At 38.4% G+C, this 27,601-nt stretch overlaps 1 protein-coding gene and 1 pseudogene across 5 annotated transcripts in view; both read left to right on the top strand.

Moving 5' to 3' along the window:
* LOC145497757 (uncharacterized) overlaps positions 1–27,601 on the top strand; it is a 123,771-nt gene that overhangs the window by 56,841 nt on the left and 39,329 nt on the right. For 2 of the 4 annotated variants that reach the window (XR_014050716.1, XR_014050715.1), the window contains exon 10: positions 1,591–1,680. The exons of the other annotated variants lie outside the window; for them this stretch is intronic. The gene's annotated coding sequence lies outside the window, so the exon portion shown is untranslated. Of the gene's footprint in view, positions 1–1,590; positions 1,681–27,601 lie in introns of those variants that run through there. 4 annotated transcript variants of the gene reach the window in all.
* Positions 1,669–13,401, top strand: LOC145497796 (uncharacterized; annotated as a pseudogene). The gene is made up of 4 exons (XR_014050718.1): positions 1,669–2,019; positions 4,724–4,813; positions 12,140–12,232; positions 12,743–13,401. The product of XR_014050718.1 is annotated as an uncharacterized LOC145497796 (transcript).

Here is a 27,601-nt window from a genome sequence, read left to right as displayed (position 1 = left end):
TCAGTAAACATGACAAATTGTACTTCCGCCGCACTTTCGTGTGAAAGCGTACATCGAACTCAAACAATAACTCTACAGTTTTTAAATATGTTTAAGATTGATAAATGTTTGAGAACATATTAAAAACTAAGCTGAAAATATGTGAATAAAGTAGAAATAATCAGCAAAGTTACGATGACGCTTTCTTTAATCAACTTGGAATAACGATTTCGATTTGGTTGATCGAGCTATCAAAACTCCTTGTCTATTTTCATTTTCGCAGTGTAAAACTTCACTATGCTTATGTTAAAGAAACACACATGATATTAGTAGCCTTTTTTGCGTTCGTGAAATTTGTTACAGCATCTCAGCACAAAAGATAACGAAAGAAATCTTTGTCAAGATTTGTTGACAATTGAAAACACCGACTCGGACTTGAAAGTGCACGAGCTGCACTATGCAAATGAGCTAATTGTACCCGTCAGACTTTCCTTTCAAAAACTTTTGCAAACTCAACAAACAAGCAGAAACAATAAGAAACCATCAAAACAGGTTTTTGTTACGAGGAACCATTGTTTGAGAAACTCACAAATTAACTCGATACCAGAGTAGAGAGTTTTCTCGCTATATTCTTAAGACAGAACAAACGCAAAAACATACGCGTAAGCTCACAACCAGCGTGAGCAGATCTTATTAATCATTCCCAGCGCGAGATTGAAGTCTTGTTTTCGACCGTGAGAAACCCACCTTTTCCGTTAGCTCAGAGCATAAAACTACATATAAGCGCCCTGGTTCGTATTCCCTGCCTTATTCCCTGCCATCGCTGTGAAAAATACGCAAGAAAATCTCTCAACTCTCACCATTTGATCACGCAACGTGACAACATCCACGCGAGAGCCCCCGACATGTGCGTGAATCCGCGCGGATATATGACGTCAGGATGGCGCAATTTGTTCTAAAAATAGAAAAATTGTCCCATATCATAGGTGCGCGCGAATCCCGAGACTTACGGTCTCCGTCCCCGATTATGGCTCCTGATTATATTTAATAAGGATTAAATATTGCTGCACAAGCATGGGCAGGCACTACCGTCGTTTTACTCGAAATGTGCGACCTTCATGGCAACCGTCTTTTGACATGCATGTGTTTCCAAAGTAGCCGTTTGTTTTTTTTGGTTATATAGAAACACTTTATGATTATCATCATCATCATCATCGTCGTCGTCGTCGTCGTCATCGTCATCGTCATTGTTATTATCATTCTTATTATTATTATGAGGAGGAGGAGGTGGCAAAGGAAGATGACGATGACTATAAAGATGATGATAATGATGATGATGATCATTATTAAGACTATTAGCCCAGTTAATTCAATGTGTTATATAAACAATAGCCTCCAGTTGGCAAGGAAATATGCTTGGATATTTGTCCGCGGACATTTTCTGTTCCTAGAAGCGAACAGTTTTCCGAGAGCGTAGCTATCCTCGGATATTCTCCAATTTTAGCTTGGTAATATTCGGTCACGTGACCTGTTTAGACCAATCACGCGCGAGCGAAAATATTTGATGGATTATATGCTTATCCTCTTTGTTTGTAGTTTTCTGTTTTACAGATGAGACCTGTAAATGTTTTAAAGATGGTTGTTCCAGTTACACATTTAATGTGATATCTTCCCTTGTGAATTGGAAGAAAAGCAGAAAATTATGCCAGGAGACTGCACGGGTAGAACTTGTCTCTATGGAAAGTGACGAGGAGTGGACATTCTTGATCATCACTATTCTAAATTTGACAAAAGCTGGAGAATATTTTACCGGATTGAAAAAAGGTGAACAACCTAGAGAGTGGAGATGGTTAAGCAATAAGAGCGCAATGAACACATCTCAGAAACGTTGGGCAATAGGTGAACCGACTGGCGATGGAAATTGCGTAGTTATGTTGCGTAATTATTCGAGACAGTATGGAAAGTGTAATGACTTGAATTGCCTGACAAGTTACAGGTCCGGGTATATTTGTGAGCGTCCCGTCGACAGCTGCAATAAAGGTATGACTTATACATTCTATATGTATACTTGACAGTCGACCTGACTAAAACGATTGCAATCATTTTGGACGAAATAATTTTTAACTGATTTTATCCGGTAGGCTTTCCTTAATTTGACGACCCCCCGCCCCCTCCCCCCCTCCCATTATACTATCACTTACATTGTGCCGGTATTCCTCCTGCGTTCATCCTTGACGCTTGTTTTAATAAATCGATTGTGAGCTTGAGATTATTTTTAGCTGACAAATGCACTTTATGTTGTTTGATATAATTTCCGTGAAAAGGACAATCAAATACAAATGCAGAAATTCTGTACTCCGTTGCATAAATTAGGTTGCCGTTGATGTCATGGCAGGGTTTTGGCAAACTTACGTACTTGCTAATTTCCTTCTGTCCAGGGAAACGTAACGTAGATTATTTTCACTCTCAATTCATCGGAACGCAAGCCAAACAACAACTTCACACAACGTTCTTTTTTAAGCACGAAGAAAATGGTTATCCTCGCTTTGTTTATAGAGTTGAGGGAAATGCTGTCTTTCACCCTCACCCCACCCCCCTCCTTTCGTCGTAATAAAAGTCCGTTTTGTAAAAATTCTAATAATCATTCGAGCCTTCAGGCGAGGAAGATGATTATGATTTTGAAAAGAACACTAGTGAAATCATTTCTTAATTTCTCGAGTATACCACTTGATTACCTTTTAAAGTGCATATGAAGTGAAAAATAATTACCGCTTATTTGAAAGGCTTTTCAAAATAAAGAGGAATGACGTTTCTCTTTTTGGAATAACTTCTTTCGTTCGAGAGATATTTACGTTTTTGCATTAAACAAATAAGGAGTGTCGAGAATCGGAAGACAGTCACGAAAAATCGATTTTTTTTTTTTTTATTTCGCCAAAACATACCTTTGGGTGAACTTATTCAGGGAAAAGTAGTTTAAAGTACGGCCAAAATTTTAGAAAGTTTGAAATTTGCATATAATGGTTTTCGCGGCTTAAAATGTTCAGAATTTCACGCTTCTTTGCGAAAACAGCGGGGGCGTAAAAACAATCCTATGAAAACAAAACTTGGCAAAAATATTATTTCATTCTTATACTTTAAAATCGTGTAATAAGTTCCTGGAAGTTTTTATTATTATTATTATTATTTAGACTATTAGCCCAGTTAATTCAATGTGTTATTTTCAGATATTTCAATGCTTACCATCTTTGAGATTTTTTGTTTTATAGATGAGACCTGTAAATGTTTTATAGATGGTTGTTCCAGTTACACATTTAATGTGATATCTCCCCGTGTAAACTGAAAGAAAAGCAGACAATTATGCCAGGAGACTGAACCGGGAGATCTTGTCTTTATGGAAAGTGACGCGGAGTGGACATTCTTGAACATCACTATTCTAAATTTGGCAAAAGCGAAAGAATATTTTATCGGATTGAAAAAAGGTGTACAATCTAGAGAGTGGAGATGGTTAAGCAATAAGAGCGCAGTGAACACATTACAGAAACGTTGGTCACAAGGTGAACCGAGTGGCAATGGAAATTGCGTGGTTATGTTGCGTAATTATTCGAAACAGTATGAAAAGTACGATGACTTGGATTGCCTGAAACGTGTCAGGCATGGGAATATTTGTGAGCGTCCTGTCAACAGTTGCAATAAAGGTATAACTTATACATTCTATATGTTTACTTCACAATCGACCTGACTAAAACGATTGCAATCATTTTGAACGAAATAGATTTTAACTGATTTTTTCCAGTAAGCTTTGCTCAATTTGACAATTCATATGCATATAATACAAATGCAGAAATGCTGTACTCCGTTGCATAAATTAGGTTGCCAATGATGTCATCCCAGGGTTTTGGCAAGCGTACGTACTTGGTAATTTCCTTCCGTTCAAAGAAACGTAACGTAGATTATTTTCGCTCTCAATTCATCGCAACGCAAGCTGAACAACTTCATCACACAAAATTCTTTTTTAAGCACAGGGAAATTGTTATCCTTGCTGTGATCCCCGTCCTATCGTAGCTTTTTGTCGTGGTAAAATTTCAAGTCCGTTTTGTAAAAATTCTAATAGTTATCCGAGCCTTCACGCGAAGGAGATGATTATGGTTTTGACAAAATACTAATAACATTGTTTCTTAATTTCTCGAGTATACTGCTTGATTACGTTTTTGAGCGCATAGGAAGTGAAAAATAATTGCCGCTTCTCAAAATAAAGAAGAATGGCGTTTTCCTTGGAATATTTTCTTTCGTTCTAGAGGTATTTATGTTTTTGTATTATGAAAATGAGGAAAGTGATGATGCCATAAGCAGTTCCACTTCCACAGTGAAATACTGAATGAAGAATATCTCAAGAAATATTCCCTTATTTGCGAAATATAAAAACGTAAATATCTTTAGAGGGAAACAAGATATTCCAAAAAGAGAAATACCATTCGCCTTAATTTTGAAAAGCGTTTCAAATATACAGCAATTATATTTCATTATATGCAATTTAATATAATGGGTGAAAAGACGGTTACAATTGTGGGGTTTTGATTTGTTCATTGTATCAAGACATTTCCCGCTAAATGTTGCCGTGTTGATTTTGTAATTTTACATGTGAAATTCTAAATTAGCGCTGAGATTTCGGGCCAAAATTAAGGACTAATTTGTCACCCATGATATTACATGCTAATACCCTGCAATCCTGTCTGTTTTCCAAAAGGCAAAGAATTGACAACCAGACCTCCCACGATGACCAAACCCGCCACGATGCAATCGTCGACAAGTCAACACAAAGGACCGACCTCTACAGGTAATAATAATTATAATACATTGAACTCACCATCTCTTTTCTGATTGGCCGAAAGCGTACGGTGAATTTTCGAAATTATCGCCTGTGACGTCATCCAGCTGCAGATTATACAATAATCATGTCAAGGACACTCAAGCTCACGGGTAGTCATGTCATGTGTGACCACCATGCACGATTTATAATAGTAATTGGACCGAGTGGAGTACAATTTAGGGAGTAATCGCGCAAATAATTTCAAAATCGGACGAGCGCGAAGCGCAAGGCCGATTTGAAATTGCAAGCACGATTACTCCCTGAATTGTATGACACGAGGTCCGATTACTAATTAATCGTATCTATAACAAATTTTGGAAATAAAAATGTCCTTTGAGAACTTTTTTTGAGCGAAAACATATGTAGCGCGTTTCATAAGTTTTGAAAACTGTAGGAAACATCGCAAAGAAAGCCATTAAAGCGTGCGCAGATTGACGTGCGAATCACGTGCGTAACCAATTACAGGTGTCCAATTACAAAAAATTCAAATTGGATACCTGTAATTGGACACCCACGTGACCGTGCGCCGATCACGTGGCAAATAGGCGCGTGAAGAACCAATCACGATCGAGAATTTTGTTATAGCTCGCCGAAATTTTTTTCCGTCCTTGCCAGGAGCCTGTTCGCAGGCTAATACGATATGCTAAGCGTAATCATATCAAGTTCGCGCGCTTTGTGTTGCTTGCCGTCAGGGAAGAAGCAAAAACATGACTTCCATTTTTTTTTTCGTTCAATGTATAATCAAACAATTATTAGATACGGTTTTTGTGATACCTAGAATAATCAAGGTCTTGGTAAGGGTTATCAGCGTAAGCCGTCGGATTTGGTTGATAACCCCTACCTCGACCTTGATTATTCTGGATATCTCATAAATGTTTATAATAAGAGTCTGGTACGTTGCTACAGTACATGAAAAAACACTTGCTATGAAACATATATTACTGCAAGTTTGGTGTCATGACATCATCAGTCACGTGACTAAAAGTGCGTTTACTGTCTGTGTGAGGACAGGCATTGAAAATATTGAAAGCACTTCACATGTTTCAAGGGGTAATGCTATAGAGCATTTAAAATTTCCACGTGAGTTTTGCCGTCTCCAAATTAAAAAGGCTATTTGCATGAGCAAAGAAAGGTGAGACTAGGTCGAGGGGTACTTTTTTTCTTGCTAAAACAACTTCAACTTGCGTGTTGGTAGACACTTTTACGAAGATACACTATGTATAACCTTGTGGCTGTGTCGTCATTGCTCACGTGGTTAGAACTTGCGGAATGTTTCAGATGGTTTTAAAACTGCATTTCTCCTCACTAATGAAGCATATTTTTGTGCGAAGTTTTAGATTTTTTAATACAGTTTTTGAAAAGAAGCCATTATTATTTTTCCTATAAAATCTTCCAGTCTAAACTTGCAGTTGAAAAGTTTGATTGATTACTGTTCGAAGACTTTTAAAGTTAGATATAGAATGAAACTTGATAGCGAGGTTCAAATATATGCTCTTTCCAATGGCATTAATAGTGTCTCTGTTTCTTTGGCGTTTCATACCTAGAAGAGATGTGATTTTCACAATCTGACCAGTGTTGAGGAGATTGTTAGCTGTTCTTCAACTGCAAGACACTGGAGTTGTACTTGACGATTCTATGTCCATGGTTCTTTATATTACTGTCGTTTGTAAATCTCCATTCGTCCACTCGCGAAATATAACCACGATTAGAAAGTTTCTTACGACTGAAACTTCTAAAACTCCCGCAGATGCCTTTGTAACTTCAAAGATTGATTATTGCAACTTTCTGCTATATGGTGCTCCTAAATATTTGTTACATAGGCTCCAGCGAGTGTCAAATTGCGCTTTGTGTGGAATTCAGGGGACCCCTCTTAGCTGGGATTGACTTATTGATTGTTAGCGACGTGATCACATGATGTGATTTTACTCGCATCGTATCACGGTGTGTATATTTTCGTTACGTTAGTGGATTGAAATCTTGAATTCTAGTTTAAACTCGGTCGGATTCACTTTATCCAGTTGTTGTAGGTCGGAAAACGGAGTTAATCTATTACACGCTGCAAGAATAGTGTCCAAGTCTAAAAAGTACGATCACATATTACCTCGGCTCCTCGTGGAACTTCATTGGCTACCCTTTGATCACAGGATAAACTTTAAAATTCTACTAATTACATTTAAAGTGCTACACAACCAAGCTCCTACATATCTGATTGGCTTACTTACTCATTATCATCCCTCAAGATTCCTCCGTTCATCTGCCAAAATCTTTCTTCGGAATCTAACCTATAATCTTAAAACTTATGGTGGGCGTTCTTTTGCCGTTGCTAGGCCATCACTGTGTAATGCTCTACCTTAATCTGTGAGAGATTCTACATCACTTGACACTTTTAAAAGTAGACTCGAAAAGCATTTTTACGGTCTTAAGTGCTTACTACGGATATTGATTTTTTTTATTGTCTTATTTTGGTTTCACAGTTTAGTTTTACAATTAGTCAGTTTTAGATAGTTTTAGTAATTTTTTAGTTAACTTTTAGGGAAACTTTATCTCTGTAAAGTGCTGCTGACCCACTGGGAAACAGCGCTATATAAGTGTAATAGTATTATTATTATTTTTATCATTATTATTATTATTATTATTATTATTATTATTATTATTATCGTCCTCATTATTATTATTATCCTTATCATTATTATTATTATTATTATTATAAAAAACTTTATTGAGCACTTTTCCATACAAACTTGAATCTTACATGTATCTGGTAAAAAATTCAGAAATTCTGTTGTTCCTTAAGTTTTCGGTAATAATAATTACATCAATTTTCCAAGAGCAAAGCTCAAGGAATTATTATTATTATTATCATTATTATTATTATTATTGGCTTTGATGAACCACACGATGTTTTTGAAGTTCATTATTTAATGAAGAAAATATATGTTTCGGATGAGACATCATCCATCGTCAGTTGTACAATGAGATATAAAATGAAAATATGCAATATATTAAATAGCGTGGCAAATTGAGATATAACAAGAACAATTAATGATTAAGGCGCTTGGACTGGCTTTCATCTTGATATAAATAACCTTACCAAAGCATCAAGGAGGAATTTGTTCCCTTCTAACGTCATCGAGAATGTTGTTAAAAAAATTTCTTAACAATCATTTCACCTCCGATTCTTCTCAGGGTGCTACTCGTAAGGACAATTGTTCGTATTTTAAATTACGTACATCGGTCCTTTTTCTATCACAAGGCAACGCAGAATTAAGCAATTAGTCAGCAATTTTTGCACTGACCTAAACACCAAGTTGGTTTTCAGCTCGTTTAAAATCAGGAGTTTATTTGGGGTCAAGGATCCTATCCCTGCGGATTTACCATCGCGAGTCATTTATAGGTTTTCATGTGCAAGTTGTATCAAGGAGGCAATGCACATTTTTGGGGGAACAGCCGTCTTTAATTGACCCCTTTCATACTAATTAGTCTCCTTTCTTAGCTTAAATAGTTTTACTCTTTTTGGGGGGTTCGTGCCTTAATCCTTAATTATTCTTGTTATATCTCACTTTGTCATGCTATTTATTGAATATTTTTATTTTATTTCTCACTGTACAACTGACGATAGATGATGTCTCATCTGAAACATGTATTTTCTTTATTAAATAATGAACTTCAAAAGCATCGTGTGGTTCATCAAAGCCATGTCTTACTTTGTGCTGCTACGAAGCCTTGGTAACATTTTATCATTCTGATTATTATTGTCACGGTCACGGTCATGGTCATTGTCATGATAGCGGGGCTCCGGCGGTCCGAAGGGCCGCCAAGCGGAGCCCCATACTCATATAGGAAAGAAAAGGAAACCCATGAGTTGACTTACACATGGTTATCATGGCTAGCGGCATTGCTCGTGGGCGCGTATGCACGACGACGACGACGACGGCGACGGAGTCGCGCAACATGGCAGCCATACTCCAAGTAATAGGTTGACAGAGACTTCAGTGCAGCCTTGGTTTACGGTGTACTTTTTTTTGATATTGGGCATCCATGTTATAATCAATTCACACATGTCAAAACAAGATATCCGCTGACCAGTATCACGTGACTATATCGCGGGCTCAAGTTTACAGCTCATCGAGGTCACGTGTTTTTTGAAGTTGACCGTTGACGAAGTGCTGGTTTTCGATTGGATCGCGGGCTCATGTCAGGCTAACTTGTTTAAAACAGGACAGGATTTTTCTGAAGCCGGTTATTGCTAACGCAGGATTAAAAGTTAACCGAATTATAACTTTTTCTTCTATGAAATTGTTTTCTGCTGCTTTGTTTTGTGTATATGGTGATTACTAAAACTCAAAACATAAGGCCAAACAATATACAGAAAACCTCACCGCAAAGTTACAAAACTCAAATCAAAATTCTACCTTTTCCTGGGTTAGCTTAATCGGGCTCTGAACAACCAGGCTCAGGAGCTACGCTTTTAAGCTTGCCTAAATCTATATATTTATTGTCACTGTCATTGTCATTGTCGTTGTCGTTGTCGTTGTCGTTGTCGTTGTCGTTGTCGTTGTCGTTGTCGTTGTCGTTGTCGTTGTCGTTGTCGTTGTCGTTGTCGTTGTCGTTGTCGTTGTCGTTGTCGTTGTCGTTGTCGTTGTCGTTGTCGTTGTCGTTGTCGTTGTCGTTGTCACTGTCATTGTCATTGTCATTATTATTACATCCACAAGTTTTAAGGAGCAGGAGGAGGAGACAAAGCGGAAGTACCAACATAGCGTGCTAGCGTTGAAATGGGATCTTTCACTCCCCTAGTTTTTGGAGCCAATGGTGGGATGGGAGCTGATTGTAATTGCTTTCTCAAACGCCTAGCTGAGAAGCTCTCAGAAAAGAATGAGGAACCTTATCTTCTTCTTCTTCTTCTTCTTCTTCAGCCTGCCGTACGAAAGTACCCACGGCCACAAATCCACCGCAGAATTCAAGGGCAAAGGTTAATCTTTCATTTCAATTCTCTAGCCACCCAATTGCAGCCCTGCGAGCGACGCCAGGCGGCTTTTTGTGTCCCCAGTGAAACGATAAAACGATGGAAGAGCTCCCTGTCCGTTTGATCCACGATACAACGACCGTTGAAATCGGCTGGGTAACCTCGTCATGTTGGGCAAAGCCTTGTTAAAAGCTAATTCTAGGACAGAATTGTATCAAGATTATCAGTGACAAGTCAAATTTTGTGGTTATGTTTTTGCGAATACAGACAGATATATAACCATTGCAATTTTTTTTCATCATAATTTCCTAAAATCCTATTCGGCAAAAAAATAAATAATTCACAGGTTTGTATGGCCTGGACATAAAAAAGTACCCTCAGTATTTTTAAGTGCAGACTTACTGAAAAGTTATGGCAGACAACAGAAAACAGACTTCCCTTAACTGTTGGTTCAGTGACTTCTAACAAGATGCACAACATGAACTGCTCTGGTAGGTTGTCCTCTCTAACAGTATTGTTGTTCTTTTCATCGGTAAAAATTATAAATCCTACGGTGGCTTCAAAGGGACATACACTTTTCTCTCTCTTTTTTTTTTTTCACTCGCGACTTAGCTGCTACTTTCTTGCGACTTGCTACTTTCTTGCGACTTAGCTGCGACTTTTCTGCTACTTTCTTGCGACTTTCTTGCGACTTAGCTGCGACTTTCCTGCTACTTTCTTGCGACTTACCTGTTACTTCCTTGCGACTTAGCTGCGACTTGCTACTTTCTTGCGACTTAGCTGCCTGGCTACCTCGCTAGGCAGCTTGCGTCGGCAGGCCAGGTTGTTTTATTTGAAAACAACGTGGACTCCTATCAATAACCGGTAGTCTGTTTTGCCTTGGCTTTACAGTATAGCTACGAAGTTTTTCGCCGTTTTCACTTTCATTTCGGCGTGCTCTACGTCGCTGGCAATGCTTCCATCTTACTCTCCTGCAATAAGGAACAATGCAGTAATGCGCGACGAGATAATCGAGAACTATTTTAATCTCGGGCTTACTGCACCAGAAATCGCATTATTTCTCGTAAGTGTACATGGTATCAGGATCTCGTTAAGACAACTGGAAAGAATATTCAGACGGTTGGGATGTACAAGACGTCGGCGTCCAAGTAATTTGAAGGAGGTGGTGTTTCTCGGCAATGCAACTTGGCCTGCCGTCTCACGTGGCCCAACTAGGTAGCCAAGCAGCTAAGTCGCAAGAAAGTAGCAAGAAAGTCGCAGCTAAGTCGCAAGAAAGTAGCAAGTCGCAGCTAAGTCGCAAGAAAGTAGCAAGTCGCAGCTAAGTCGCAAGAAAGTAACAGCTAAGTCGCAAGAAAGTAGCAGGAAAGTCGCAGCTAAGTCGCAAGAAAGTAGCAAGTCGCAAGAAAGTCGCAAGAAAGTAGCAGGAAAGTCGCAGCTAAGTCGCAAGAAAGTAGCAAGTCGCAAGAAAGTCGCAGCTAAGTCGCAAGAAAGTAGCAGCTAAGTCGCAAGTGAAAAAAAGAGAGAGAAAAGTGTATGTCCCTTTAAAGCCACCGTATAAATCAAATAGATTCCTTATAGTCTTTATTTTACTTTGAATTCACGTGGGGGTTCTCCTTGACATGGGCTTTACAGGTATGTAAGGCCCCAAAGGGAAGGGTTTATATATTATAGTTTTGGTCATAATTAGGGTATCAATTTTGGCCATTTTTGTCATAAATAGAGTATGGTTTTTCCCCTCTTGAACTGGGTATGTTTTTTGGAAGAAGCTACTTTTTGAGGACATAAATAGGGAAGGGAAAATCGCAGAATTTGGTCATCACTAGGGTAAGGGTTTTGGGAAGCGGACCACACCCCCCCCCCCCACCAATTTTCCTGTTAGTATCCCCCGGCACCCCACCCCACTCTCTTCAGTTACCGTCACACCTTTAGGCCTCAATTACTTCGAATCCAGGAGAATCCGGATATTCGGGAGACCGAGCGCAAGGAAGGAGGGAAGAAAACGTTTACTAAAAAAATGGGATCACTGATTGTAGACAAATGGTTGTAAAATGGTTTCGTTACTGTTATTTCTACAGGCTTGTGGCTAAATGGTAATCTTTGAAATAAGGATGTAAAATATATCATTGCAGATGTAATCACTACATGAGAACTCTGTTTAACCTTGGACCTGTAAACTTATACCCTTCACTACTGACTCGCGAAAATAGCAACCCCTAATCGGAATGGTTACTAGTACAACATGATATGAACTACGGCAGAGGGACACCACATATAAGCAGTCAGTTAATTAAATAAGTAAAGTTCAACTGTACTGAAATTTTCTTCAATAGATAACTGCCTGCGTCATAATCTGATACAAAAACCCGAAACTTCGCCAAATACTATCGCTTCCTCTACACAAAGGACAGCTTCACCTACGCAAGGTAATGTTCAACGTTTTATAAGTTTGACATTTGCTTTCCTATTTCGTGCCTGTAGAGCTACCATGCACATGGAGTAAGTGGCAGAGCCTTAAGCATTGTCATCGATTTTATATATTTTTCTTTGTTGAAGATATTAGCACTTTGCACAAACATATCTAAGGTATATGTCTTCTTTACCCAATTACTTTCGATCAGTTCACGCTCAAGGCTAAATGTACGGAGTGGTTTTCGCTTAACTGGATGTCGAACGTACTCTCATTTGATGTGGTTTTGCATTTCTCCCCTACGAGATTGGTTTAAGAACTTGCACCACTTTCTCATCCAATCAGAAGTAAAACCAAAACCAATCCTGATTCCCTCGTACTGGGTGGTTCACTGGATTGTCTTTTTCTTTGTTATGGGCCAAAGTAATGACTTTGGTTGTGGTTTTACGACATTCGATTAAAACCGCTATTAGTTGCTTTAAGCCTACTTACAAAAACATTTTTAACATTTTTTGTCATTTATTAGATTTCACCAGAGACCCAGAAGGAGGGAAGCACGCTCATGACAAAGATGACTGCTCCTCAGTAGTGATAATTCTTACGTCGTTAGTAGCAGTATTGTCTGTTGCGTTGCTCATTCTTGGTGCATGTTTCTTATCTTGGCGAAAGAAACAACGAAAAGGTGATTTACTGTCTTACCTATATAACATGTCAGCAGGGTGCTACTGATATCTGTTTTTCGGTTATTTTTAGAGAACGTTTCGTATCTATTTGAAGTCTTTGATAGAATCTTAAAAAGTAAGGTATTTTGCTATTAGCTTGTGATATAAATTTTTTACGTAAACTAGTTAAGACTTCATAAAGTTTATTCACGCCTTTTGTAACCATTATCACCCCTGCATGGAGTCTTGATTAAAACTTTTTTTATATTATTTATCATCTTTACCATTATATTTTCTTTCATTTTAGTTTTGATTTCTTTCTCCTATTGTACTATCTTGTATTATTTCTTCTTTTTCTTTGTTTACTTAATTATTCTGCGAGCGAGCGATGGATTTAAAATGTTAGATGGGTAACGAGCCGGGTAGCGCCGAGTTGGCTTTAATAATCTCGTATTCAACAAGCGCGAGTGGAATAATTATTTTATTAAAAACGCCCCCAAAATATAGTTAGACTAAAATAAAAATAAAAAATGCCTCAAAAAATCACGCCCACGCTTACCGTGTTTGTGGAGCATGCTATAACCAATGATCGCTATTTATGTAATAAATAGAAAAAAGGTCCCGTTAGTTTTATATTGCGTTGTCCCTAGAATACTAGCCTGCGTCACAGCCGCCCTAGCTATTATAACTAGAGCATGTGCATCCCATATAATGTCTGGAAAAGTGTGAATTGGCATTACTAAACCACTACAAAATACCTCCAGGTTGGGGGGTGGTGGTGAGGCTAGTCACATGTTATGGTTATTGGGAGGGTCAAGGCCCTTTGCTTTCAGAGTTTACTTTCTTTGAAATAATCTAAGCACTTCTCATTTCTGTTAAATGATTGAATCAGTCGAATTTACGAAGTGTAAACGACATGCAAATGACAAGGAAACTTCAGTCCATTATGAGAAAAGGGATATTTTGGGTTGCTTCCTAAGCCGTAGTTGTTGTTGTTGTTGTTGTTGTCGTTGTTTTTTCTTTCTTTTTTTTTTTTGTGGTACTGGTTTTGCCTTAGGACTACTTTGGAGACAGTTTTCCCTTATTGGTAACTTTCTGCTATTATTACACTCGCGTGCCACCCCCAGCCTAAGAGCAGTCTATGCGTTCTGTGCACGTGTTTTCTCGTACGTTTTTTTTTTTTTTTTTTTTTTTTTTTACTGTACTGTACTGTGCTGTTTTCGCTCATCTCTTTGCTAACAGGGACCAACTTGATAATCAAGAAAGGTCGTCGTTGAGCTCAGAAAATGTGGCGAGAGGGCTTGGGTTCTCTGAGGAAGCAGAACCCTGTGATATGAAACGCGAAAATCAGTGGCGGAAAACAAATCAATCTTCGAGTCAAGAGTGTGGATATGCCATGTTGACTCCTCGTGCAATGATGGTAATTTCAATTAAAGTTTTGATATGTGCAAAAGCATAGACGTCTGAATATTAAAACCTCGTTGTCGATGTTACCACCGCTGCTGTCCTTGTCCTTGACTTCTTGGTATTTCAGTTTCAATTGTTATTTCTTGTGTTTTGGACAGCTGCCAGGGGATAGTTCCTATGCATCGCTGGTGAAATCAAAACAAGGAGACTATATCAATGAATCTTCTGTCGCCGCTTCTCCTTTACTGCAACACGATGACGAACATCATGATCAGCTGCCCACATACGTCGATGCGCGTTCTGCAAACTACGCGAACATATAACTCGATGGATGAAGAGGGAACGTGATGACATAAGTAGTCCATACTTGCCCTGGGTTCCGCTCGAATTCGAGATAGTGATTAAAAGAGATATTAGCTTGGATAATGGCCAGTTGATGCTAATGCGTTCAGTCATACATAAAGTTAATTTCATCTGTTCTCAATGAAACTAGACAAACAATTGACTGACTCAGTCAGTGTTAATGGCGCCGATGTTGAGAAATTTCGAAATTTAAACATTTTCAGAAACACTTCCACCTAAAGGTGCTGTCAAAAGCGATGCCATGAATGATTACTTCAGTGTTTAATTATCTCTTAGCAGGTAAACAGTTATTTGAATAACAAGGATATGTTACAATTTTTATTACATGGAAGAATGGTTTTAGAAGTTTATGTTGCAACATTGCCGAATGTTGAAGAATGATCATAGTACGTAGTAGGAATTACAACGTCTCCATTCATTTGTTCTTCCCTTGGCATATTTTATTAATGACGCTATTCATAGACAACTTGTGTTTTAAGTGATAGATCCTGCAAACAGGATAGCTTTTGTTTGGTTATAGCGACTTCATAGTCTTGTTGCTGTTCTTTAAACTCCAGCTTGTTACATGTTTTTATAGAGAGGAATCACAAGGCTTTTTTAAGCCAACTCGTGCTACACTTTCTTTTCTATGACAATATACGTTGTAAGAATATTGAGGTTGAAATTTGGGGAGTTTGTAGAATATTTTAAGAATAAACCCGAGGGTGAGGTTTTAAGAAGAATATAATTTTGTGTCGAAAAATTGTAAATACAGTACAATTATTTGCATTTAACTAAGCCTCATAAAAGTTCCTCCTTCCATAAACGGCAAAGCTAGCCAAAACACGAAAACAAAACAGCTCTAGCCGTATGTTCGATGCTAATAACATTTCTCCAAGACGTTATGTGTGTCATATCAGGCGTTATTTCTTGCAGTCTGGCTCCAAATTAATTCAACGCCATCCGTTATGATATAAGACAGATAATCGGACGCTGTGTCGGCATAGTCCACTTTGTATTCCTATAATCTACATTTAAGAATATTCACAAGAATATTTTTAGCCTAAAATTAAATCGGCAGAACAATAAGAATGTTCAGCCTGGGCTGGAAAAACAATATTCTTATAACGAAAGTGTATTTGAAACACCTTTGAGAGTTTAACCCCGCTTTTAAACTTGGCAACGCTTCAAAGCTATCGATGAATCGAATTGTATACCCGCCTTAGTTAGATATCAAATAGTCTTTAATTTGGGAGTATTTGGTCATTACTTTACGTCGCCATTTTGTTTACAATGGTCGGGCAAATGTGGCGCCCTCTAGCGAAATATACTGGTCAGCGGTATACCCACAAAAAAGTTTGCTAACCGTCGACGATGACTAATTAAATAACTAACCGAGGGAGCCAGCGATCGAGTGAATTGTTTCTTCCCCAACTAACTGCTACAAACTCTGATTAGCTACGCTATCACTCGTTAAGAATGATGCTTATGTACACCGGCTCTTGATCGAAACTTTCGTTCTTAAGCCTGGAAAGAACTTCCTGTCCCGCTTTCACAACGCTCAGTATATCGTCAAGTACCTTGCAATTGCTCCCTTTTATTTCTATAACTTCTTGTTTTTTAGTATACTTTTTTTTTAATCAAGCGTGTGGCATAACCTCATCAAATATGACAATATTTGATATATCAAGATGGCTTTTATCCTGTGTTGACCTGTGTTCATCATTAGTTGCCAAATATACTGGTCAGCCGAATAACCACAAAAAAAGTTAACAACTCATCGACCAACTGAATGACCAAGCAAGCGAGTGAGTTATTTCTTTCCCAGCTACCTGCTATAAAATCTTCCTAGCTACGCCATCACTCGTTAAGAATGATTCTTCTGTACACCGGCTCTTGATCTACACTTTCGTCCCTTGGCCTGGAAACAACTTCCTGTAACTCTTTCATGACCGCGCTAATGCCAACCTTGTAAGCTTGTTCCTTGTTCGTGAATTCCGCGTTGTTAGCTTGGGAATTCAACCCACAAGAGTAAAAGAAAAACCTGTAAAGAGTACCCCTCAGTTAGACACTCCGATGTTTTAAGTATTTTCACCTTTGCCTCGGTTATAGGTAAGATAAGAAATATCTGCCTTACACTTGGGTTTACCCTTAATTAAGCATATCAGAGTGGCTTGCAGTTAAATTTATTCGATGTCCGTATAATAGTGAAGGGAGCGATGTTTAGATTTGCGACACCGCTGCCAAAATCGCGTTACCGTCAAATGTTAATTCTCTATGTGCTTTCCTTGTTGTGTTTATCGTTGTCGTTTAAGTTGTTTTCCTATTAGAAGATATGTCCTTACATATTGATGTTAATGTCTCCCTGCTTTCTACAAAGAATTTATTTCTTTTTTTTTCTTTTTTTTTTTTTTTCTTTTGTGTCATTGTTGTAATTTACGTTTCAGCGTAAACCAGACAAATAAAGACAACCAAACTCCGTCAGTCACTCGCTCAATCCTAAAGTTACACTCGCAGAGATGTCAATAATTATTACTATTAATTATTATTAGTTTTTTTTTGGGGGGGGGGAGGGTTGGGGAGAATACTATCAATTGTGGTACAAGTATTGTGTAGAATGTTACAACTATACATCCCTTCATGCGTTTTCTACTCAGATTGTTGACCATATATAGATCTCGGTTAATCCCCGGGCGAGAACTTTGACCGGTAGAGTACAATGTCTAATGCATTTATCGCTGTATTAGGTTATTTTCGTTTGGGAGTTTCAGACTATTGGTAATAAATTTTCTTTTCTCGTGAATAAAGTCTGCTTTCTTGGTTCGAAATAGCTTAACTTCTAGCAGAGGACAAATGTGACGTGACAGGTCACTAGTTGGCCTCGTCACTTCGTGTTTGCATGCATGACGACAAACAAAGCAATACGACGGAAAGGAAACTGGATGCTGTAATATAGGGTTAAAGACTCGGAGTCTCTTGTTTTCACAAAAACGCGCAAAATATTTTGTAAAAAAAAAAAAAAAAAAAAAAAACTTTTCAGCTGTTATTCCATAATTGTTTTTTTTTTTCTGAATCTTTTAATGGCAGATTCATGACTCACAACTGTGAAGCACATCCCGTTGAATTATAAGAATGACTTACGGCCCACCAAAATGCTCTTCATCGTCGGTCTGAAGCCTTTTAAAATTGAAGTTAAACGCTCAAATCTCCAGCTTCATTGGCTTACCTTTAAGCATTTCACAACATAGAAGATAGCCAGTTATTTCAGATCCTATCACAATTGTGTAAGCGACGGAGTTAGTTCCCTTGTTAAATCAACTTCCTGTGTATCTCTGCCGAGGTGCCAAATTACTGGTAGCGTTAGAGTTTTTCATTACTTTTCTCCTGCGCATAAATAGTGCAGATATATCTTAAATCATTGTTCCATTCCTTTTCTTCCAGACAATATCTTCTCAAATTATTTTGAATGATCCATTTTGAATTTTCAACTTTTGGCGCGTAGCACTTTTATGTAGTTTTCCCTTTATTTTTTGTTATACTGCATATATTTTCAAATGTTTCGGTTTTGTATTAGCAGTTGCGTGTGAGCGCTATTACTAGCGGTTGACAAATAACTTCCCGAGTAACTGAAGCGTTGAATCTGACACGCGGAATCTTTCTTTATTTTGCTTTCGACCAAATTACGGATCGAAAACAAACACAAACGGTTTCGTTTTGGGGGATGGAGAGAATACCCTTTACGTTCACGATAGTTGTTCTTGCCCTGCTATTCAGTTTAACAGAACAAAGGACTGCTGGTGAGTAAATATTTTATCTTTATTTCTACCAAATGTGATGTATCTTATTTTGCTCACAGAACTCAGTGTCACTCTGGTGACAATGTTATTTCCACTCTAACGTAGCAGACATAATTTGAGGCAAAGAGGAACAATTTTGTACCAAATTTAAAAAGAAAACGATTCGGAAACGGCAACAACAACAACAAAAAAAAGAGTTAGAAGAGTTAACACGGTTTCTGGTAGCTGAAAAAGAGGTAAATAGGGAAACATTTTATTGAACCCTTCCCCGGCTTAACCCGTTTCAGACCGGGACTCTTTTTATCTATTTTAACAGGGGTATGATGGCGTCATGTTACGTGTAAATTATGTCATTCGAACAGCCGCCAATTTGGATTCAGTCTTGATTTTTCAAAGCCTGAGATTAATCTCTTGTTCAAAGCCGTCAGAAAACAACCCGAAATGACTCAAACTATCGTTAAAACAATGCTAAGAACCCCTACAATTGTGTTTTAAAAGCTAGAATATTACACTTTTGGAAAAAATACGCCGAACCCTTCCCGTCTGATTAGGGTTAAGCGGAAAAAATTACAAGGTTTACGAGGTTTTCTTTCTTTAAATAACTTCCCGTAACGTTTAGGCGGAAAATCCAATCTCATCAGCGGCTTGGTTTAGTCATTGCTCGTTTTTACCCGATCTTTCCCAGTGGATTGAAAGCGTCATAAAAGAAAAACGTAACGAGGGCCTCTTGTAGACACTCCGTTGTAAGAACGTGTGGTTTTTCTTTTTCGTTTGGATATTATTCCAAACTCATGATGGGTACGAAATGCCTATCGTATCTAGGGTTTAGAGGGAAACATAACATGAGTGGGACGTGGAGGTTTTTTTCTTTATTTTGTTTTTCTTTTTTTCTCTTTTTTTTTTTTTTTGTCGAGGGTCAGAAGAGCGTAGTATACGTAACGACTTCCTTCGACACTGATACCAAAATTTCAGTATCTCTAAATCGTGTTTTTTAAGCCTGTAGGCAATAGACATCGCGGCTAAGCAAACTGCGAGAAATGTATCAACTCATTTCACGTTTTTCTTAAGTTACAGAGGAAGTCCTCGCCTACAAATATCATTTATCACCTTCAAGTCTGGATTTATAAGACAGTAATTCCGAAAGAGGCAGTGTTTATTTAACCTTTTGAAAGCTTAAACACACATGTTTATACTCTGATCGAAGCGGTATCATTCTTTGTACAGAGAGACTGCTATATGATATATACGCCATGGCCAAGATGCTTAGTTTACTTTAAGATTCTTAGGTGCTATATCATATTATCATAATCTGTGTGAAAGCTAAGAACAAACTTCCTTCTTAAATATTTTCTTTGTCTCTCTAATACTAGGATAATATTGTGTTAATGGGTATGTTTTTCCTGTTCCAATATATCGTAATCAGACTGGATCTTATTTAAGCGCTCTCTTTCACTCCTTTTCTTAAGCAGGCACCTTAGTCAATTTCTACTGTTTCGAGGGAATTAGGGCATTAGTTTTTTATTTTGGTTTTGTTTCTGCTTACGACATTGTGTAAAATGTATTTCCGCGTGTTTCGTTTTCTTACTGCAGCCGTTGTGTTTTGGCGCGAATGTTGGTAAGGGATTTACAAAGTAGCTGAAATGCTGCATGAATATTGGCCTGATCGTACACAATTTGCTTCTTATTTTGCTTTCGGCGTCCTCGAACTTCGCTCACAGAGAAATATTCATAGTTTTTGAAATGGATAAAATACCCTTTGCTGTCACGATAACTCTTCTTGTGCTAGCTCTCAGCATAGAAGTAGGAAAGAATGCTGGTAAGGGAATATGTAGTTACATTGAATTGCAGTTTTCATTTCTTGTTTATCGTATACTTTCAAAAGAAATCGGCGAGTAATCAATCGCGGCAACTTGAGCTTGCTGCATTTATTGCACTTTCCAGACTGACATCTGCTAAAGACAAACGAAAGCTAATGGTGGGGCAGTATTTGTCTTACAACAATTCTTATTGGTAACATTTGTAGTCCACATGTAAGATTAACAATAAACATCCTACTTCATTCGCAAACAGTAGGGTAGCGACTCATTTTGCTCGTCAGTCTGAAAATTTAGTTGAAACCTTTTTCATGTGTCGTTTCAAATTAATTCTCTCGAATTTGTAATTAAACGCTACCGAAATATTCATTTGAAACTTCATTATTTCACTTTTTATCCTCCATGGTCTTGCTCAGCAAGAAATATTCAGCCACAGTATTGAAACACATGACCGCTTAGTACGTCACTCACCCAGAAGAGAGGCTGTAATCTGGCAGATCTTTGGCCAGGACGATTTAAAGAAATAACGAAGGTTTGTCTGAAATAAATAAAAATCCCAGCGATTATTAAGGTCAGATAAAAGACCTTTAAAAAGATTAAATGGATTTAAACGATCATTCAAATTTAAAGGTATCAAAAGTTTAAGGATGTTCGCGCTAATTGTTTCTGCGCATTTTTACTGCGCACGCAAATTCACGCGCCACGTCATGATCCAGCGCGCGCGCTAAGTATGAGAGGGCGGATGGCCATTGCTATAGCTTTTCCTGGATTTAACGATCTTGGGCGCTCGGTGACTCCATTTTTCTTTTTATGGATCATTTCCTCTACCGATTTTTTTACGTTTAGCGAAAAAATGAAGATATATAAGTTTGAATTTTTTGCAAAATGCACCATTGAATTCCGTTATTCTTAGCTCGACGTTTATCTCTGCGACAGTTTCAAATGCCTCTTGAAGCGATAAGTTTTGTGAAAACGTTGGTAACATTTGGAATTATTTACGCAACAGACCCATTTCTAGAAAATATGACTAATATCGTTTGCCTTCGTTGACTCACCTTCGATATTTTTTAACTATAAACCGCTATAGATCATACTGATATACGTGCGCCAGTTTTTCAATCAGGAAAGTTTCGCACACGTTTTATCTCTGAAACGAAGTCGGTGACCCCTAATTTTTTTTGCATTTCTGACACAAGTAACTCATTATCTGACTGCAGTAAAAATTTAATAAAAATCTATCGACTGGAAAATTTTCGAGCGAACGTGCTTAAATTTAAAAGAGCTCAATAAAGATTAAATATTGCCACACACGAGTAAGAAAGCCCGTCATTGGACTAGAGATTGAATAATAATTAACAGCATCTTTATTTTGACTGGCATGTTTTTCCTAATTAGCAATTTGTTTTCTGTGTCTACATATCCACCTTTAACTTTTGTTGTGTGCATTATGTTTTTATTTTTACTTTGTTATTATTAATATGCAGCATTTAAAACCTTCTGCATGCTATACAGGGCATAGCAACAGGGCGCGTAACGTAACCTGGGAGTTTTTTTGTGTGAAAAATAATAAAACCGAATTAACTAGGACGGAGCTAATCTCACAACAGAATTTTCAGTTGTTCTTACCTCGTCCGCGTCTTACGTTGTTGTTTTTTTTTTGTCCGCGTCGTACATCGTTCTAAATAAGCGAACTATAAGTGCGCATGCGCAGCAACAACAGCAACATGCAGGCTCTGGGTACAAGACTGGGTCACTGACCACTCTCTCGTGGTCCAACAAAATGGTTTCGTAGTGCTCAAAAACAACAGCAAAGACACTGACAAAACAGAAGAATACAAAGAATTCAGTAGAAGAGAGCCTTTATTGGGAAATGAAAATGGCAGCAGCTAGACAATAGTGTGACAAGCGCCGTTGTAAGTTATTTTTGTTGCAGAATGTTGGTAATGGCATTATTACATGCAAACGAGGCTGTATTAAAGATAGCAACCATTTATACGTGTTCTTTACGTCTTATTAAGAACGCGAACGTATAAAGGTACAGTTCGCTTCCTAGTTAGGTCTCGTCTTGGGTAAGACGCGTCTTATCTTCTCCAGTAAAAATGACCCTAATGTATACATCTCAGTATCACGAGAGAGACGTCAATATTTTACGGTATTGCCGTCTCACTGTACAACGCGTGATTGTTTGAAAACTTGCCATGACAACGCAACACTGAATTGGTTTCCTAACGTACGCTTCAAATTTCAGGACCTGTTCAGAACTTTACAAAGGTTAATCGCCGCTGATCTTTCACTTATTGGCATTTGCACAGTTCAGGCAACTTTTATTTCACACTACATCCTTTCTACGGGCTAATTAATTCAAAGAGAGCTTTACGGCAGGTAACTGTTTGGTTTGTGAGTTACTGCGTGAGCTAGCTCACGCGAGATGGCGAAACCGCGTTCTGAAAAGTTTATGAGTTTGAATGAAGATGAATTTCTCTAAATTCTTCAGCTTATTCTTTGCTCGATACTTTGAAAAACTTCTTTAGTTTCTGAAAGGAATTTACCGCTTAAAATTCTAAATATTCAAGTAACTCGCCGACAAACAGAAAAAAATCATTTCCTGCTGGTATTCCCGTCAATTCTTTGCGCGTACTAGGATTTTAAATTTGCAAAACATGCTTCGGATGGCCAACTTAACATCCATCTTCAGTTGCAAATACAAATGAACCGCGAGTCGGTGTGATATGAAAGCGAACTTACATAGACTATATGAACTCTAAATAACAACATTAATATGCATGAAGCTCTAGGAAATACAGTGGCAGAAAATAATGTGTAATACTATAACGCAGAAAATTAAAATGATTGACTTGCTTGTTTAATTCCTTGATTATCAGTTAAAAATTAAAGACGTTGGAGGCGGTGTCAAAGATTGACGAACAATTTTCTGAGCACAAAGCTTTCATGTTTCTGCCTCATTGATGTGCTGAAAGATGTTTTTACCTCAAAGTTATTTCTTGGCTGCTACTAGTTCGCATACTAGGATTTTATATTTTAATCAAAATAAGTGTTCTCTAAAACCTTTGTTTTCTTTTTTTTTTTTTGTAATCCGATCTGTTGCTTTTTTTAACTGAATTTTCGGTGCATATTTTACACAATTTTCAAACCTAAATATCCCCGGAACCAATGCAGATATTTGCAGACGGTAAACGACGTTTTCAATCTTTCAATTCGTGGAATTTTATATGATTAACCTAAAATTTCAAGGGGTAAAAATTGGAACATAGTACCACAGTCACAGCTTACTCTAAAAAGTTACAATCTTGATACAGGGAAAGTAATGATGCATAGTATATTAGTACATAATATATCCAGTAAAACCCCGCCTTACGATCACCCCGTCATTACGACCACCTCGTTATTACGGCCACTTTAGTCTGGCCAGAAAAAAAGCTCAGTCAGTCATTTTCCTATTTAAAGAACACCTTTAATACGACCACCCCGTTAATACGACGAACTCGTTAATACGTCCAATTTTCCATGGCCCGAAGGTGGTCGTATTAACGGGGTTCCACTGTACGCTATCGCCAAAATGTTTATTATTTCTTAGTCGCTATATGTTGTAATAAGAAGAATCTCCCACTTCTTAAATTTACTTCCTTTGTCGTTACAATGCTAAACAAATATTGTGCAACTACGTGTAATGTTGTCTCTGTTCTCATATATCCTAGAGATATTTCTTTAGCGCTATGTTTCACTTCTTTTCTTTTATATTTGGCTCCTCAAATCAAGTTCTAATGCCGGAGTCGGGAGAGTGTCCTTTACATTTCCCAAAAATTTATCATGGCGTGTTTCGCTGCCTTTGAGCGAAACAAACTTCACCAGTTTTTAAAGATTGTTTCCTTTTCACCTAAGCGCTCGATTTACGCTTTTTTGAGTTTTTCTTTAGTCTTTGCCTCGTTTTTTCGCTGATTTTAAGTTTTGTTGGCTGTTCCTATATTCCAAAAGGAACGTTCCTCAAGTATCGACTGTTCCTCGTTTTTGTGTTCCTATTGACTATAAGAGGACCAGATTTTTTACATGGTAGGAACAAAACGTTCACACTAGTGTAAAAGAGGAACATTTCGTTCCGAGTTCCCAACTGAAAATGAAACATATTGTTCTCAAACTGATAAATTAGGACTGTTTTGTTCCGAGTTCATTTCTGTGCATGGAACACATTGTTCCGAAATTGATAAACTAGGACTGTTTTGTTCCGAGGTCCCCTCTGTAAATGGAACACATTATTCCCACATTGGTCATTTAGGACTGTTTTGTTCCGAGTTGATATCTGTTGATGGAACACATTGTTCCCACATTGGTCATTTAGGACTGTTTTGTTCCGAGTTTCTATCTGTTGATGGAACACATTGTTCCCAAATTGGTCATTTAGGACTGTTTTGTTCCGAGTTTCTATCTGTTGATGGAACAAATTGTTCCCAAATTGGTCATTTAGGACTGTTTTGTTCCGAGTTTCTATCTGTTGATGGAACACATTGTTCTCAAGTTGGTCATTTAGGACTGTTTTGTTCCGAGTTCCTATCTGTAAATGGAACACATTGTTCCCAAATTGGTCATTTAGGACTGTTTTGTTCCGAGTTTCTATCTGTTGATGGAACACATTGTTCCCAAATTGGTAAATTAGGACTGTTTTGTTCCGAATTCTCATCTGCCAATGGAACATACCGTTCCCAAATTGATATTTTTGTTCCGAATTCCCATCTGTGAATGGAACAGTTCGTTCCCAAATTGGCCACTTATTACGAAATATAGGACTGTTTTGTTCCGAGTTCCTATCTGTAAATGGAACATATTGTTCCCAAATTGATAATTTAGGACCTTTTCTTCCGAGTTCCTCTCTGTGAATGGAACACATTGTTCCCAAATTGGTCATTTGGGACCAGATTTTGGACCATTTCTCTGCGCATTCCTATTTTGTTCCCAAATGGAGGTGTACTTTGTAAGGCAAACAATAGGGTGCGCTCAGACCTGCTTGGGCAAGTTTGGTTGCATGTCACTGTCATGAATTTTGCACAATAGTAATGAGGGCGGGCAAGTAAGGGCATGACTTGGCAAATACAAACATATATGCAGTTCCTTTGCTTGTCATCGGCTCCTTGGTTATGGGTCAGATTTAAAGGAGATCGTGTTGGCCAAATGCTCTTCAAAAGGCAAAATGAGCAAGAAGTGCAAGGTCAATTGGTCGGATATCGATGGAACATCACCCAAACCAAAACGGCTTCACTTGGAAAAGGATGAAACCGACAGCTTGTATCACTGCCCAATACAAGAGTGTGACCATGGTGGATTTCAAAGTCAAAGGGGGTGCAGAAAACACGTTAATACCAAGCACAGTTGGTTCTTTTATTTCGATGAAAAGCCCAATTCGAAAGAAATCCCAGATTCGCTAAAGGTAGCAAGAAATGTTCCAATGGTGAACACAATTCAAGATCAAACAAGTGAGACTACAAAACATGCCGGAAAGTTACTTCCCTCATTTTCATTGTCGTGTGACATTGGGGAAGTATTCACGAGATGGTTGACCGGAAGTGGTGGCGGTTGCAAGAAAGATCGCGCAGCTCAACAAATAGTGACAAGATGCTTTAAGTTTCTTAGATTTTGTTGTGAAGACGAGGAAGAGTTGACTTTTGACGTGGTGGACTTTAGTTTGTGTTCTCCAAATTTGTTGTTCAAGTTTATCGACTACTTACAAGACGAATGCAAGCTTGGACATGGTGGACGTTTAGGCTACATAGATGCCATTTCTGAAATGATCGACTTCAGAAAGCTGCATGGGGCATCAGAGGCAGTCTTTCGAAAGTTCTCTGCAACAGAGCTGTACCTCAAAAGAGCGCGAAAGACGGTTGCTAAGATGATGAGATTGCAGTGGACACAAGATTTAGACATCGAAACACTAGAAGCGAGAGGCCACTGGGCAACAATGGAGGAGTTGTTGGAGGTGGTGAAATTCCATCTGCCGCGCTACGAGAATACCGTGAAGATTTGCAAATCGAGTCCAACTCAAGTTAACCCTTCAGACTTGACATTTGCCACGAAATTCGTTGCCATGTATCTGTTCATCAAAGTGAAGGGGTCGCGTCCCATGACTTGTCAATATTTGACGGTGGACATGATTGCTACAGCTAAGGAAAAGGGTGGATTCATTGATCAGAAAACGTTCAAGACTGCTGGAAAGTATGGATTTGATTCTTTGATTCTGACCGATGCAAACATGCAAGTTCTCAATGGCTACATCTCGAACGTCAGACCTTTGCTTAAACCCCAGTGCGATTTCGTTCTCGTCAACAGAAATGGGGGCCAACATGGTAAATTGGGGGAGATCATGAGCAAACTGGTGTTTGATGCAATTGGAAAGTACATCCATCCCACGCGTTATCGCCAAATTGTTGAAACGCAGAGCCTCAATGAGCTCACTAGCGAGGAGCAGAGGATTTTGTCGGAAGACCAAAAACACAGCTCTGCTGTTGCCAAAGTTTACTATCAAAAGCAACGACCCCGTGAAGTTGCTTTGAAGGGTCACGAGTGCCTACAAAAACTTCAAGGTGCCAAGGGTTCAGAGGTGGACGAGGACGTCCACGCAAGACTCGGAGATTCAACTTCCAACGCCGGGCCTTCAGTTGGAAGAGTGCAAAATATCAACTCCTCCCCCAATAAGGACGCCCTGCCTAAAAGAATCTTGCGCTCTCAGAGGAACATTCGTCGTGTTTTGAAATTCACAAAAGAAGAGGACGATTTTCTAAAGGAAGGGATAACTAAGCACGGGTTTGGACAGTGGACTGCTATTTTGAGAGATGACGATTTCCAATTTCAAGACGGAAGAACAGCGGACTCTCTAAAGAAAAGGGCTGGAATGAAGATGCCACTCGGTTAGCAATTCAACTAGCAAAAAACAACAAATGCACACCAACTAAAATGCAGAGGAAACTGGACCATTTAATTATCGCAATTCGACAAACAGCTAGCCTGTTAACACATCTACGGAACGCGTTTTATAAATGATCAAAGTGTAATAAACCCTAATTTCTTGGACACAAAAGTCTATTCTTGTAACGTGTTAACGTAGGTACATGTAGCGTTCTGAGTGCCTAATTCTATCCTATCTATTATTAATTCTAATTCTATCCTAATTATCAAACTACTGAAAAAGACCACCCTACGGCCTATCTTACGAGGAAAAAAACACCGCTTTTACTTTTGACTAGTAAAGTATCGAGTTAGAACGTTCTGGGATTTTTTGACTGCTCGTTGACTGCTGGATTGCCTCTTTCGCTTCTTTTTGTTAGAAGTACTAGCTCGAAGTAGTTCAGCAGAGACTGCA

Source organism: Orbicella franksi, chromosome 9 (assembly GCF_964199315.1).
Source record: "Orbicella franksi chromosome 9, jaOrbFran1.1, whole genome shotgun sequence".
Classification (NCBI taxonomy): Eukaryota; Metazoa; Cnidaria; class Anthozoa; order Scleractinia; family Merulinidae; genus Orbicella; species Orbicella franksi.
This window is presented reverse-complemented; position numbering and strand designations above follow the sequence as displayed.